A 16708-nucleotide genomic window follows, 5' to 3' on the forward strand; every position below is an offset into this window, starting at 1 on the left:
TACGGGAGGGAGGAGGAGAGAATATGGAGAGAGATGCTTCCTAATGCACAGTAACAAAGGAAAGAGAAACTTGAGGTTTCAACAGATGTGGAGGAAGCTTCTCTGAACATCATCACCATTGTAAGCACAAGTAAGATTGAAAGAGTTTTAAGAACTGTGGTGCACAGATAATACCCAGAGCAATAACAAAAACCAAACTTGCTCAAGTTCTAACCAGACTGACCACCCCCGAACACACACACAGAGAAAGGCTGCCAAGGTAAATGGCATGCCATCTTTGATCATGAATATTTACTACAGTCTCTCAACTGTCTTACCCAAGATGACTAGCTTTCAAAGAAGTAAGAAAAATGGAAACACACTGTCAAAAAGATAAAGCGATCAACCAAAATTGACTCAGATATGACCCAGATGTTAGGAATATCAGCTAGAGCACTTAAAATAATATAATTAGATACAGTGGCATAATCAAGACAGCAGCATAAGTCATTCCTGATATAAATCACTCTCACAAGAAAAACAACTGGCAACTATCTATAGACAAGTCACCATTGTAAAAATCCAAAACCCAGAGAGGTGAGGCTAAAGTGTACCTCTGGCCAACAGAGACCAGAAAGGACCCTGTGAAAACAGTAAGGAGAGTGGTTCCACTTTGACTGCATTGGCTGTCCCTCAAGCTACCCAATACCTGAGCCCCCCTCTTCTCAGCTGACAGCCTTTTCTGTGAGAAAAAGAAAACCCAAGGTGGCTATCAGCTTCCCCAGCATTGAGGAATGATTGCTGGGAGGCTCACTGCAGTCTCATCTCACGAGATCACGGAGGGAACCTGTGGAACTCAACCCACTGGTGATCAGATAGAGATGGAGAAGAAGCCACAACCATCATTCAAAGCTGGTAGACTATGTCCCTGCTTGCCTTAGTGCTGAGTGGAGCCAGCAGTTCTGCCCATATTCAGAGCCAAGCTAATGATCCCATCTGTCCAGGGAGGTCAGTTGATAGTTCTACTTGATTTGAAGCTCCAGCCAAAAGACTGTACTTAGCTGTGGAGCACATCTTATGCCCCACTTGGGCAAGAGTGAAAACTTGCAGTCCAATACAACTACAAAGCACAGGCCCCAGTCCTACCCTACTAGGAAGTGTGAACACAAATGCCCAGCAGCCACAGAGCACATCCTACAGCCTTCCTGGGCAAGGAGCCAAACCAGTGGCCTTGCCCAAATGTCGAGCATAGCCTCTTGCTCTGCATAACCAGGGAGCCCACACAGTGACCATGAGCAGTCTTGGTAATGCCTGACTGTGGAGCCCAGGCTAAAACCCCACTCAGCAATAGAACCCAGCATAAAGCCCTGCCTGGTTGTTGAACAGAGACTGTGGCCTTTCCCAGTCAAATTCTAGACAGTAACCCAGACCAATTACAGAGTATAGCCTGCAGCCCTACCCAACCAAGGATTGTAGACAGCGACCATACCCAATCATAGAACATAATCTCTGACCCCACCCAACTGTGGGGCATACATGTAGAGCCCATGTAACCTGAGAACATGACCTCATAGCCAGTGACCTACCAAATTGCGAACTCCAGTCTGTGGTCCTGTCAATTTCAGAATACGACCTATAGACCTCCTGCTCCCTCATCACAGGCTGTTCTGACACAGCCTGAGGCCCCATCCAGTCATGAAACTTGCCTGGCCTGTGGCCCTGCCTGAACACAGAGTACAACCAACAGCACTATCTATTCAGCCTGAGGTCCCACACAAAGAGCAATGGAGAGCACAGCCTGCAGCCCTTCCCAGTCCCAGAATCCAGTGGTGATCAGTGGTGATACTGGTCACCACTCTGCAAAGGACTACAGCCTGTAACCTCACCAGACCAAAGGGGACTGCGGAATCCAAGTAGTGGTCCCACCAGACCACAGCCACACCCAACCAGGGATCCCAACTGGCAGATTACTTTGAATGCAGATCCAAGCAAGTAGACCCATCCAACCACAGAACCCCACCCATGGCAGCTCTCCACACCACCCCAACCTCAGAGTGTGTGCAGTGGTTTTGCCCAAACCCCACATGCCCATGAACATTAACAGCTGACCAATCCATTATTCCAAGCTGAGTTGAATAGTGAAGATCATTCCCTACCAAAATTAATCCATAAAGCCTGGAAGATGTGCAAATACCAATGCAACAAAACGGAGATTATAGAAAATCAGGTAAACATAACACCACCAAAGGACAAATAAAGCACCAATAACTGACCCAAAGAAATGAAGATCTATGAACTGTCTGACAAAAGAATTAAGAATATTCTTCTAAAAGAGTTCAGAGAACTACAAAAATACATAGACAACTAAATAAAATTAGGAAAACAATGCATGAGCAAAATGAGAAATACTACAAAAAATAAAAACAATCAAAAAAATCCACCCTGGCTGGTGTGACTCAGTGGATTGAGTGCCAGACTATGAATCAAAGGGTTGCAGGTTCGATTCCCAGTCAGGGTACATGCCTGAGTTGTGGGCCAGGTCCCTGGTGGGGGTATGTGAGGAGCAACCACACATTGATGTTTCTCTCCCTTTTTTTCTCCCTCCCCTCCCCTCTCTTTAAAAATAAATAAATAAAATTTTTAAAATAATAAAATAATACAGGTGAAAGATGATGGTGATTTACAGCAGGATAATAGCTGTACAGGCAGAGAGAAATGTTCAGGTTATTTTGAAAAAAAATCCTACAGCTAAAGAATGTAATAACTGATGACCGCACTAAAGAATTCAAAAGACAGCTTCAAGAACAGAATCAATCCAGCACAAAAAAGAATCAGTGAACTCAAAGATAAATCAGTTGAAAAATAAAAAAGAGTGAAGAAACCCTACAGAACTTATAAAAAGCCATCAAAAGAACTCATATATGTATTATGGAAATCCTGAAAGAAGAAAAGAAAAAATGGGACAGGAAATATTTAAGAAATAATGGATGAAAACTTCCCACACATGGGTAGAAAAATGGACATTCAAATTCATATGGCTCAAAGGATCCCAAAAAAATTGAGCCTGAAAATGGCTACACTTAGATACATAATGATTATATTACCAAAAGGCAAAGAGAAAGAGAATTTTGAAAGCAGCAGGAGAAAAGTGACTTGCTACATGCAAGGGAACCCCCATTAACATCAGGAAATTTGTCAGCAGAAACTTTGCAGGTCAGGAGAGAGCAGGATGATATATTCAAAATATTTAAAGGGAAAAAAAGCAGTCAACCAAGAATATTAAACCTGGCAAATCTGTTCTTTAGAAATAAAGAAGAGATAAAATTTTCCCTCCAAAAATGGAATAATCAAAAAACAAAAAACTAGAGACTTAATCATCTGCCACAAAAATATATTTAAGGACACTTTACAACCTAAAATGAGAAGATGCAAATTACATCATAAAAATATGACTCTGTAATGCTCATCAAAGACAGATTCTCTAATATTATAATGGTGATACATAAATCACTAATAACTCTAATTTAAAAGTTAAAAAACAAATACTAAATTAACTATAGCTATAATAATTTGTTATAGATATACAATATAAAAATGATATTTATGGTAACATCAATAACCTAAAAGATGAAGGGATAAAAACTAAAAATATAAAGTTTTGTATGCTATCAAAGTTATCAGCTAAAAGTTATATTTTATAATTATAAGGTGTTTTATGTAATCCTTACAGTTACCACAAAAGAAAAATTTACAGGAGATACATGAAAGAATACAATAAAGGAGTCAAAGAATACCACCATAAAACATCAGCAAGGCTGTGGTTGCAATGGCAAACAACTTTAACAAGGATATGGATGAGGATAGCACCAGGAACTCCTAGCGGTGGTTCTGAGGGACTGGTTAATGACGACTTGTTGGAACTGGAACAGAAATGTGTAGCTGAAGAAGAGGCAAAAGAAAAGGAAACAGCATGAGAAGAAAAAGCAGAACCCCAAGAAACTTCACAGTGAAGTGTTCAGCATATGCTTGTGCAAACCTCAGTAAGCTTCTTTGAAAGTTTAAAAACTTTTAATCTTTTAAAAGTTTAAAGAGACCCCCTACTACAAAAAGTTTTCACCAATACAAAGGAATGTTCATGGTGCACTATCTGCTTATAGATAATTCTATTAAACAAACCAAGTAAACCACCATGGACATATTTCTGAAAACAGTGACACCTCGTCAAGATAATCAAGTAGGCCCTTTAGGAAGTATTCCAGAAAAAGGTATTGTTGTCATAGATGACAGTACCATGCATGTTATTGCTTCTGAACACTTTCCAGTGAGATAGGATGTGAAGGTAGAAGAGAATGAATTTTATGATCCTGTCACTGTGTAGGCTTAGGATGATACGTGTTTTTGTCTTCATTACTAACAAAGTTTTCAAAGTAAAAAAAAATCTACATATTTTTAAAAATTAAAAGCTTATATTAAAAGGATACAAAGAGAGAGAATATTTTTGTACAGTCGTACAATGCCTTTGTGTTTTCGGCTAAGTGTTAGGACAAAAGAGTCAAAGTTTTTAAAAATTACAATACTTATTAAGTACAAATGCTAAAACAAGCTGAGGTTAATTTATTACAGAAATTTTTACAAATTTAATGTAGCCAAAGTGCACAGTATTTATAAAGTCTACAGTGGTATTCAAAAAGTCTCAGGCCTTTATAGTCACTTACCACTCACTCACTCACTCACCCAGTGCAACTTCCAGTCCCACAAGCTCCACATCATTAATCATTAGGTAAATGCAATCAAAACCACAATGAGATATTAGCTCACATCTATTAGACTGGCTATCATAAAAAAGATAAGAAATGGGAACTTCCAGCCAAGATAGAGGAGTAGGTAGATACACTGTGCCTCCACGCGCCACCAAAAGGACAACAACAAATTTAAAAACAAAAAACAACCAGAACTGCCAGAAAATTTAACTATATGGATGTCCGACAACCAAGGACTTAAAGAATAAACATTCATCCAGACCTGTGGGAAGGGCAGAGGCTGGCAGATGGGGTGGAGAGGACTCACACCAAGAAGGCAGCTGGAGGACCACGCAAGGCATGACTGGTAAAGTGAGTGGTCCCATATTTGCATGCAGATGAACAGGAAGGAACAACTGGGGAATGAGACAAACCACACAACCCAGGTCTCTGGCATGGGGAAATAAAGCCTCAAAATCTCTGACAAAAAAAACCTGTGAGAGTTGTGGGGGCTGGAGAAACTCCCAGCCTCACAGTAGACTTTGTTGGAGAGACCCACAGGGTTCTAGAACATACACAACCCACCCACCTGGGAATCAGCACCAGAAGGGCCCAATTTACTTCTGGGTAGTGGCAGAAGTTACTGAAAGCCAGTGGAGAGCTAAACAAGTGGCATTGTTCCCTGTTGGACTGCTCCCCCACATACAGCACCACAGTGCAATGATGTGGGTTGCCCAGCCCTGACCAATACCTAAAGCTCTTCCCCTTACTATATAACAGGCATGCCTAGAGGGAAAAAAAATATGGACCAAATGAAAGAACAGATCAAAACTCCAGAAAAAAATACAATTAAACAATGAAAAGATAGCCAACCTATCAAGATGCAGAGTTCAAAACACTGGTAATCAGGAAGCTTATAGAATTGGTCGCAAAGTAGAGGAAAAAGTTAAGGCTATGAAAAGTAAAATAAAGAAAAATATACAGGGAACCAACAGTGATGGGAAGGAAACTGGGACTCAAGTCACCGATTTGGAGTGAAAGGAAGAAATAAACAGTCAACCAAAACAATGAAAAAAACGAGTATTCAAAAAAATGAGGAGAGGTTTAGGAATCTCCAGGACAACTTTAAACATTCCAACATCCAAATCTTAGGGATGCCAGAAGGAGAAGAGGAAAAGCAACAAATTGAAAACTTAATTGAAAAACTAATGGAGTACTTCCCCAATTTGGTGAAGGAAATAGACTTCCAGGAAGTCCAGGAAGCTCAGAGAGTCCCCAAAAAGTTGGACCTAAGGAAGCACAGACCAAAGCACATCATAATTATATTGGCCAAGATTTTTTTTAAAAAAGAGAGGATCTTAAAAGGAGCAAAAGAAAAGGAGCCAGTTTCCTACAAAGGCATTCCCATAAGACTATCAGCTCACTTCTCAAAAGAAACCTCGTAGGCAAGAAGGGCTGGGAAGAAGTATTCCAAGTGTTGAAAGGCAAGGACCTACACCCAAGGTTACTCTGCCCAGCAAAGCTATTATCTAGAATGGAAGAGCAGGTAAAGTGCTTCCTAGATAAGATTAAGTTAAAGGAGTTCATCATCACTAAGTCCTTATTATGTGAAATGTTAAAGGAACTTATCTAAGAAAAAGAAGGTGACCAAAACTATGAACAGTAAAATGACTACAAACTCACAACTATCAACAACAAAATCTAAAATAAAAACAAAAACAAAGTAAATAAACAACTATTTCAGGAACAGAACCACAGAAATGGAGGATGCATGGAGGGTTTTCAGCAGGGGAGAGGGAGGGAGTAAATTGAAAGAAAGGTACAGGGAATGAGTAGCATAAGTGGTAGGTACAACATAGACAGAGGGAGGTTAAAAGTAGCATAGGAAATGGAGAAGCCAAAGAATTCATATGTACAACCTATGGACATAAACTAAAAGTGGGGGAATGTGGGTGAGGGAAGGTGTGCAGGGTGGAGGGGAATGAAGGGGGAGAAATGGGACAAATGTAATACCATAATCAATAAAATATATTTTAAAAATAATTATAAAAGGGGTAACAAATAAGTGCTGAATAGGATGTAGAGAAAACACTTATGCACTATTGGTAGGAATGTAAATTGTTTTAGCTACTATGGAACACATTGTGGAGGTTCCCCAAAAAATGTAAAATAAAACTACCATACGATACAATTCTAGTTCTGGGTATTTATCCAAAGAAAACAAAATCATTCTTTTGAACCCCAATCATTATATGCACCCCAATGTTAAGTGCAGCATTATTTACAATTGCTAATTGTAATTTTACACACACACACATATGCATAATAGAATGTTATTCAGCCACAAAAAAGAAGGAAAATCTGCAGTTAGCAATTACATTGATAAAACTTGGGGATATTAGGTAAGTGAAGGACAGAGATAGGCAAATAATGTATGATCTCACATTATCTTATTTTTTAAGATTCTAAGACATCCCACTATGCATTTTGTGCAGCAAAGCCCACTTGACTTACAGAGAAAATGGGATTACAGACACAACACTCAAAAACTTTACTGGGGGGGGGCGATGAAGACACCTATACTTGAACAACAATAAAAAATGTGAAAATAAATAAATAAATAACACCCTCAAAAAAACTTTAGTGACCACAGGAATAAAAGATAGAGACCTAATAAAAAGAGTTGCAGAGTTTCATGCATGTCTGATGGTTAGGAAATGCATAAATTCTACAATAACAAATATGGCATTTTACTTTGAAAAAGGCTGAAAGTTTGCTTTGGAAGTGGGCTGGAAAGAGCGAAGTTTATGAGTTGTTGCAAAGTTGTGGAAGGAAGCTGATCTGAAATTAGAAATTTATAACAGCAGATATGGATAGGTGAGGCTCACTGTTTTCAGTTCAGCATCAGCATGGACATCATAGTTGAATAGTCTTTAGCAGCCTTAAATTCTGGGACCTGTCTTCCTGTCTTTGAGATGTAGGTTTTTCAAGACATGCATTCATAATAGCTACTTGTTTCATCAAAATTGAACATTGGATCCAGTCCTGGCCAGTGTGACCTAGTTGGTTGGTAAACCAAAAGGTCATTCATGGGTTTGATTCCTGGTCAGGGCACATGCACAAGTTGTGGGTTTGGTCCCAGTTAGGACACATAAAAAAGGCAACTGACTGGTGTTTCTCTGTTACATCAATGTTTCTCTCCCTGTGTCTCTCCCCTCCACCTTCCCCTCTCTAAAAATCAATAGCATGTCCTCAGGTGAGAATTAAAAAATAAGAAAATTGGATCCAATGTGTAGCTTCCTTCTTCAAATAACTTCTGTATCACTGTTAAAAATTCTTTGGTGGCTTTCTCGTCTGCACTCACAACTTTGCCCAACAAGTGAAGACTTCAAAAATCGCAGGGACATTTAAAATCACTATACCAACCACTACTAATGCCTAAAGGAGACGCTTCTGCAGGATCTGGTGATTTCCTTGTAAGGTCTTCAAATACAGACCCTGCTTGCATTTGCATGCACTCCTTAGCGATTTGAAGCAAAACACTTAGATTTGTCTAGGATGTTGAATGAAGTGTGTTATTTTTATGAAGAAAAATTTATAAATGTAAAAAATAAGAAAAGATGAACTAAAAAGTAATGCTAGCTGGAAGATGTTTGAGTTGTATGCATCTGTGCATTTTGTGTATTTCTATGTGATTTCATTTGTGAAAAAAAATGTATATAAGCACACTAAATTTATGTTTTGCTCAAATTGTTCTCCAACTTATTATTCACTTTCATGAAACAAGTTTCAAAACAAGTGTTTTACAAAATGACTGTACTTTTGACAACAAATACTAAAGTTTGATGTTACAGTTACCATATGTCAGGTGTAGAATACTAGAAATCTCCCGTGATCATTCATAGGTGGGATTAAATATACTTGGGACACAACTTTTATTAGATGGGGCATAAGCCAGGAGGGTCATGATATTAGTCACAGCATAGATGAGAATGAAGGGGCTGGACCTGGGGTCCACAAGAGAAGTCCTGACTCAGGTATTTATCCAGCCTATTGGAATGAGATAGTTTCTAATAATGCACAATGATACAGAGTCATTTCCATGAAAACTGAAATTTCCAACAAAGTCTACCTCCATTTTTATGCCTCAATTACCTGTCAGAGAACATGGAGTTTACCTCTTTCCAGATTTTTATAAAGTGTAACAGTTTCCTTTTTATTACCCTTGTGTAAGACCTTCATGGGAATTGTTTTCCTACACTTATTATGAACTTTTTAACAGAATGTAAAGAAAAAAAGAGAATATTTTCAGAAAACAGGCATAGGAAGTGTTAAAAATTTGTAAACATTTCCTACAAGCATAAGGAGAATCTGTGAGGATAATTAAGGCTTGCAGAAGGAAGTCCAAAGGAACATTTTAATAACCTAGTAATTGTCTTCTTTCTTTACTTACACTCCATATTGTGTTCATCAGCTAGCCCTGTTGGCTTTATCTTCAAAGTGCATTTACAGTCCCACAACCTCTCACCACCTCCACTGTTAATACTCTAGTCCAACCCACTACCATCTTCCCCCTAGAATAATAAACTAACTGGTCTTCTGCTTCTCTCTTGACTCCTCCCCCAGGTTATTCTCAAACCAGCAGCCATAGTTGTCCTTTTAACCTCCCCAATGGTTTCGCACTTCCTTCAGGGTAAAGAGCACTCATCTCCCATCTCTCTCTCTCATCTCACTCTGCCCATGCTGATGTTCTTGGAACATGCCAGGCATGTCCTGCCTCCTGCCTCATGGAGCTTTTGCTTCAATCTCATTACCTCAAGTGAGATCCACCCTGAACAACCTATTTAAAAATTGCAAGCCACACTTCAACACTCCTGCCCACACACACACACATTCACACTAGTAATTCCCTTTACATTATTTTCCCCATAGCATTTACCTCTTTCCATGACGCCAGAGAATTTACTTTTAACCATGACTATTGCATTATCTTCTGTGCTCCCCTCATGAATGTGTAAGCCTAATGAAGACAGGGATTTTCATTGTCTCCCTCATGCCATGCATCAAGAACAGTACCTGACAAGTAACAGTGCTCAATCAATGCTAAATGAACATTTTCAAGTTAATATAAGGAAGAAGTTAGCTGGCTGTCCTCCATGAGAGCGAAAACAAGAAATAATGAGAGACATATGGAAAGTAAATAATAACAAAATAAGGGAAAGCTTTTTTGAGAGTAAGGGAGCACGAAACTATTAAAATAAGCCCATCAGCAACTATTAAAATAAGCTATCTATAGGGAGCTTCCTTTGATTGTTCAGTCACTTTTTGAGAGTCAAAACATCTTCCTTGGTTAAGATCTAGTTATAAAAAAACAAAAACCCAAACCTTTATATTCAATGAGAATTAGACCTTGGCTACATATTTTTACCGAGATATCTGTTCTAGTTGCCTTCTCTCCTCCAAAAGGACATCACTGACTCTGTAAATTACAACTTTATAATTTCCATAAATTCTGGCAGGGTGGGCTTAACAATAGATATGGCATTACATTTTAAGCAATGAAATACTTTAAAGTAGCCTTCCCCCAATTAACTAAGGGGAAAGTTCAAATGCATTAATTATTCACATATTTGCGGGGAGTAGGAGATAAAACACATTTTCTATTGCATAGAGAGAGAATAACAGCAAAAAATGTCTCTACTGTAATATTCTTAGGAAGTTCTCTAGCTAAGATTCCAAAGATAGCTACAAATACTCTAGCTATTTGCAAAGAATACAAACATAAACAAAGATGCCTTGATTTTAGAAATCATTTTGTAGGTTTAAAAAGAAAAATTCTATATAACTACTAGCAGTCTAGTGATGAATAAGCTTCACATGACAGAAAGATAAATTAATACCATCAATTTTCATGTAAATTGCCATTTTACACCTAAGTGTTATAAGTAACCAAATGAAAATTTAAGGAAAACAAAATGAATTTTCAAAATTATGTATGGCTTTTTTTCCAAGTGATATTAGTGAGTAAGTTCAAATTTAGATAAGTAAACATGCATAAACATACAATTTGAATAATTCTACCAAACCAACACTTTTTTAATAATAAAAGCTTTTGATCAGTAATGTGCAAGTAGTTTATTTAGGCTTCAAAGATACTTGCCCAATATAAAAGCAATCCTAAATTTTATCAGAAATGAAAGTGTACCTAAGAAAAATATATTATATTTTGCAAAATTTATAAAAATAATAGAAATTCATGTTTCCTATTTTAACGTATTTTAAAAGGTAGCTCTCAATTACAAGGACTATTTCAAATGTATATTTTTTAATTTTTTAATGTTAAAATTTTAGGCTAGAGATTAGGTAAAAGAAAAACACAATGAACAACCTCATTCCTTTCACCTAGATTCAACCACTCTTAATATTTTGCCATATTTATTTTATCTCTCTATATACATATATCTATAATTTTTATGTATGGATTTTCATGATATTTTTAATTCACAGTATATTTTCCCCAAAGCAGTGATTCCCTCTTTTTTTCTATGTTAAATGTCTAACCATTCAACAAATGCTTACAGACATCTACTAAAGGGCTTATGACCTATTTGGTGAAAAAAAATTTGCTTAAACAAGTGAGGTAAATTTTAACATGTTAGTAGATGCTCTGATAGATTTACATTGAAAACGTCTGAAACAAGGTTGTGAGTAAGGGGTCAATTCAACCCCAACCTGGGGGAAATAGGGAGAAGACAATATCGTGGAAGAGATATGGAGAAACCCAGTGGAATATCAGAGGATTGGTTTTGCATATTCATCCTGGCAAAGCACATCTTCTAATTAAGCAAGTGAGACCCATATGGTTTTGTCATTCCCTGTGTCATCTTCCCTGCTTCTGCTGTCCCTTCCCTTCCCAGCTGAGTATACGGATGTTCCTTAAGTGTAGCTGCATTATCTTCCTATTTCCTGAGTCTTGGCGACTCTAGTCAAGACAACTTTCTTCATACCTAACTTTTGTTTCAAATAAAGAATATGCCCAGTGCTCACTGAGTGCCCAGCATATTTGGATGTTATTGCTTCACCATGTGTTGAAAAGTGGTATGGTTATGGACTAGAAAAATTATTCTCCTGTAGATGTTCAGCATTAAAACAGAGTACCCATCTACTATTACCTGCTTAGCCCACATCACCAATGACCCTGCCAGGATGTGGCCCCCCACTGTGAGCCCTGGCAAGCAGCAGAGACTCCAGCCAGCATTCAGCTCCTTAAGCATGCTCATCACCAGGCCAGAACTTGGCCCAGGAGCCATCACAGTGAGGACTGCTACTGACTAACCGTGAGGACGGCAATGGGCAGCTCTGCAATGCCTCCAGGGTGGCGCTGCCCTACTGTACTAGCTGCCAGCAGGCTGACATCCTGGCCCAGGCTATCAAGGAAGACTGGCTGCCCTTATGCAAGGCAGGCTGCTTCTACCTCCACAAAGAAGGTCCCCACCTTGGTGTGCAGAGGATGGTTCTCTACAAATCCACAGCACAGTTTGTTGGTGGTGGCCAGCACTGCAGAAGGGATGCTGGTGCCAGAGCTAAGTGATGTGCCTCAGAGCAGGCGTCAGTATGGCCAGCGTGGGCATTCTTCAGGACCACAAGGGCAACATCTGTAAGGGCCCAGAGCCACTGAGCCTTTGCACAAGGCCTGGTTCAGTGCCTAAAACCTGCGGCTGTCACTGCCAGCACACTCCACGCTGAGCAGAGCCCCATGGCCTTTGGCACCAGTCACAGCTTTGGCCCCTTTGACTACCAGCTTGGGACCCCTGTTCTGACCAATGACTTCCTGGCTACAGAGGGGCTGCTCTCCTGGATAAAGGCACTAGGAAAGTTTCTGCACCAGTCTTTCTCACACATCCAAAAAAGCCAAGTCTTGGGCAAGAAGCGGATTGCTAATGCCAACAGCAAGTTGCAGGGGGCCAACATGCACTTGATGGAGCAGTCTTGTCTCCAGGACATAGAGATAATGCTGGTGCAGCATGGCATCAGCCCTGCTTGGAGACAGCTCCTCAGATATCATGTGCTGCCTCTACTTCACTGACATGTTCCTTCTAGAAATCCACCATGGTCCTACCATGGGGTACAAACTTGGGCTCCATTGTTCATCTATGTTCAGCAGGTGAGGGAGGCAAGAAGTGGCCAGAGTAGTCAGAGGACTAGGTGGTGCTGGGAAAGCAGGGGTAGCTGACATACCATGTGCCTGTCTGGGGGTGCCCTCACAGGATTGCATGAGCTCAACCACCTGCTGTTGAGCCATATGAGGTCTTGTGGGATCTGGGGTAAGCACCCAAGAAGCTGGGCAGCCACATGGAGTTCACCACATCTTAGTAGTAGTTCCAAGTGTTCACACTGCCCAAGGTGAGCATTGAGACCAAGTTCAAGCTGACAGCCCATGATGGCTGTTCTGTGCATAAGGGGGCACTGGCCACCTGTGTCAGCATGCCCTATGAGGAATGTTCAGAGACCTGTCTTTCCAGCCTCACCAACTGGGCAAAGTGCCTGGCCTTTGACCGTAGGTATATTACTTCTGTATCCAGAAGGAGGACATCAGCATTGTCAAGGCCAGAGTTTTTACTTAATTTTGCTTAATTTCCCCATCATAGTTTGAACACTTCTCCATCCATAAGCCCAGTGATGTCTGCCATGGGAGCTACAGGCTCTCAGAGTTGCCCAAGTTGAGCCAGGCTTAATGAGACTCCCAGCCTTGTCCTGGCCCCCACGGTGTCATGATGGAAGCCCTGATCCTGTCTATAGTGAGGGAGCTGACATTCGGAGTCACTTAAGGCCATGCTAGACACAATAGGGGACATCATGGTGGAGGACATGAAGGATTTCCTAGGCTCTTCAGAAGAATCTGAGGAACCTGATAGAAAACTATACTCAACGCTGTGCCATCTTAATCAGGTGAGGAAAGCCAGAACTATCAGACCAACACCTGGCCTGCTCAGAAGTGGAATCCAGAACCCCTGGCTCCTATCTGGCCCTTTGCATAGACCCACACCTGCTAACCTGTGGGCCTGTGAGGACTATGCCGAGACCTGCCAACTGGCCTCAGGAAGTGGGTCCCAGACAGCCCAGATGTTCTGGGCAAGATTCATATTGGCTCTTTCTACAGGCAGTTGGCTACCTTGGGGGCTAAGTGTCATGGGGAGAGGATACCTGGGGCCTGAGATCTAGTTTTCTAACAAGCACCCAGGTGATGCCTATGCTGCTGGTCTAGTGGCCACTGTTTAAGTAGCAAGGTTCTAGATCATACATTGCACTGATCACAACTGCTGTTCCTTCAGCTGTCACACCAGCCAGACCAGGGCCCAGCTAGTGAGCTCACCATGCCTATATTACCTCAACTTGCAAATGCTTCTTCCTCCTTCACAAGACCTAGTCTAGTAGTAGTTCTGAAAATGCGGACCAGCAATTTTAGTATCAATTAGTATCACCTGAAAGTGAGTGAGAAACTCAAACACCTGGACCTCACATGAGACCTAATGAATCAGAAAATCTGAGAGCTGGATCCAGCAACCTGTTTTAGTGTGTAGGTAATGGCAATGCATGCTTGAATCTGAAAACCACTGACCCAGTCTGTATGTGAGGGGGATCTTTCTCCTCTTTTATATTGCTGACAAACTATTCTAAATCTGTGATTCTATATGATTGCACCTTGGAACCACTGGAAGAACCTTTATAATATGCCTAAGCCCTTCCCCTGAATCTCTAGGAGAAGGATTCAGTTATGAAAATAATCTCATAAAGCTCCCCAGGTGGTTCTAATACATAATTACAGCTGAGAATCACTGTGTTTAAATAACCTCCAAGTGGTCTCTTATATGGAAACTTCTTTGGGCCAATCTCAGTTTCTGGACTTTAACTACCCATAAAAATATTTCCCTGGCTGCCTTCTGAATTTCCTTCCACTGTACTTCTCATGGAATATAGAGGAGCATGACTCAGGAGCGCTCAGAATCTCTTTTGCCTTACTCGCTTAATCCAAGATTGATTTATCATGATATGTTGAGTCTTTAGATGCATGCAAACCTCTTGGCTGATTTCCTGAAGGTTACATTCCATTAGATTTCCTTTTGTATTCTCTATGAAGCTTTTCCTGCTCTCGTTTAATGCTTACTTCTTCCCAGGGACCCCCCTGGGCCATCATCTTCCATATCCTCCATCTGCCATGACACTGCATGGCTTCACATCCCTCTTTTATTCAAATGTTCTTCTTTCCCTTGGAGATTATAAAGCATTTAGGTGAAGGGGGATGTCTCTCCTAGACCGAGTCTTACATTATGACTAGAACACAATGGGTACTTAGAAAAAGGTTGCAAATTAGAGAATACATTTTCTAGTGCTGTCTATATAATCTTCATGAAACTGCTAGCCTTCAGGCTCTGTGCCTCGATTTTCTCATTGCTTTTCTTGAGCTGTTTTTAACCCATATGCTTCCCCTGGCTCCATTCTCTTCTTCCCAAGTCCTGTCTCTTTTTCTCAGTGCTCCTGGCAGCCTCAAAACACCTTTAATGTATTTTGTCCCATGGTTGAGTTACAATAAGTACCCACGTGGAGAGACCAGTTCTGTAGGTACATTCAGCCGTTACACACCTTCTTAAAACATTTGCTATGTGTAATAGGCATTTGTTTAAGTCTTTAATTCTAGGTTTTCAAAAAATCATAGAATTGTTATCGTAAAATTATTTCATTTTCTTTCCCTTTTTCCAAAAGAGTCAACTGTATCTTTTTCAGCTACTCTAACCTATTCTCATCAATAAGACTACCAGATCTGGGAATTTAGGATGGTGTTTGTGCTTGTTTATCATAGAAATTCTGTTTAATCTGATTTTAAGATTTTTGTAAATGTATGCACAGTCATTTAATTTATCATTTACTTTTCAAAATGTTGCTTTTTACAGGTATGCCACTGGTCTGAATAAGAGTTGTCTTTCTAGTCTCAGGGATCAAGCTAGAATTAGTTCTTTCTTCTCTAAATTGGTTTTCACAGAGACTAGTAATAGCCAGAGGAGGGAAGGCAAGTCTTCAGGCCACCTCCTGGCCAGGATTACCAGTGTTGCCTGCAGATTTCAGTGAAATGGGCTCTACCTTGAACAGCCAGAGGAGACACTGGGGGCCTCAACAAGTTCATAGGTGCAGGCAGTGCAAGACTAGGCATGGTTCTAACCCACACTGAGGGGAACCAAGCTTACAGAAACTGAGCTGACCAGGCGTAAAAAAAAAAATTTAAATAAGAACCTAAGAGCCACTCCCATTCTTTCATTTTAAGCACAGCATTGTGTGAACTGAAAGTGTTCTGCTAAATCATGTTACATCAGCCAGCTTTGTAGTTAAGGCCCGTAGGCTTTACTTACTTTAAGAGCAAAGCCTGGTGTCCAAAGAAAGTCTCATTACAAACTGGTGTTTCTTAGATCTGGGAGGAGGACCAGAAATGAAGCTGTCTGGGAGATCTTTTACCAAATTGAATATCTGTTCATCTTTCATAGTGATGAGAGTGGTGACTGTATAATTCATATAAGCTCACATAGAAAAACAAACATGAAGTGATTAAACAAAGTCTTTAACGTGGCAGCATTTGAAGTGGTGTGGTGGGGAGAGAAGGAATTAATGGGTAATAGATTCCTAGAAACAGGAGAGAGTATTATATGTTATTTTTTAACTAGTTTTTTTTCCTCATCTAAAAACTTCTCTCTACACAACAGCACAAAGTAGTTTGTTTAAAGCAGGTGTTATACACAAAATGTTTACATGGTAGCAGTTGTAGCATAGTTGACAAATTGTAAGATAGCAAATTGAAAATGAAACAGTGCCGTAATAAAAATTATAGTCAAGTAACCTGTAATCCTTAAAGACTGAACTTGGAGAAACAGCAGATAGAAAGCTTGAGAACCTACTACTATGGGTATTTAAACTGAAACTCTAATGTGGTAGGTAGAGGGATT

At 40.1% G+C, this 16708-nt stretch overlaps 1 pseudogene; it reads left to right on the forward strand.

Annotated features, from left to right (window-relative positions):
* The first annotated feature begins 4168 nt into the window (after positions 1-4168).
* LOC118986467 (lethal(2) giant larvae protein homolog 1-like) lies at positions 4169-13671 on the forward strand (annotated as a pseudogene).
* The last annotated feature ends 3037 nt before the right edge of the window (positions 13672-16708 follow it).

This window comes from Sturnira hondurensis, unplaced genomic scaffold, assembly GCF_014824575.4.
Source record: "Sturnira hondurensis isolate 20B ecotype Veracruz unplaced genomic scaffold, ASM1482457v3 Scaffold0004271, whole genome shotgun sequence".
NCBI classification, from domain to species: domain Eukaryota; kingdom Metazoa; phylum Chordata; class Mammalia; order Chiroptera; family Phyllostomidae; genus Sturnira; species Sturnira hondurensis.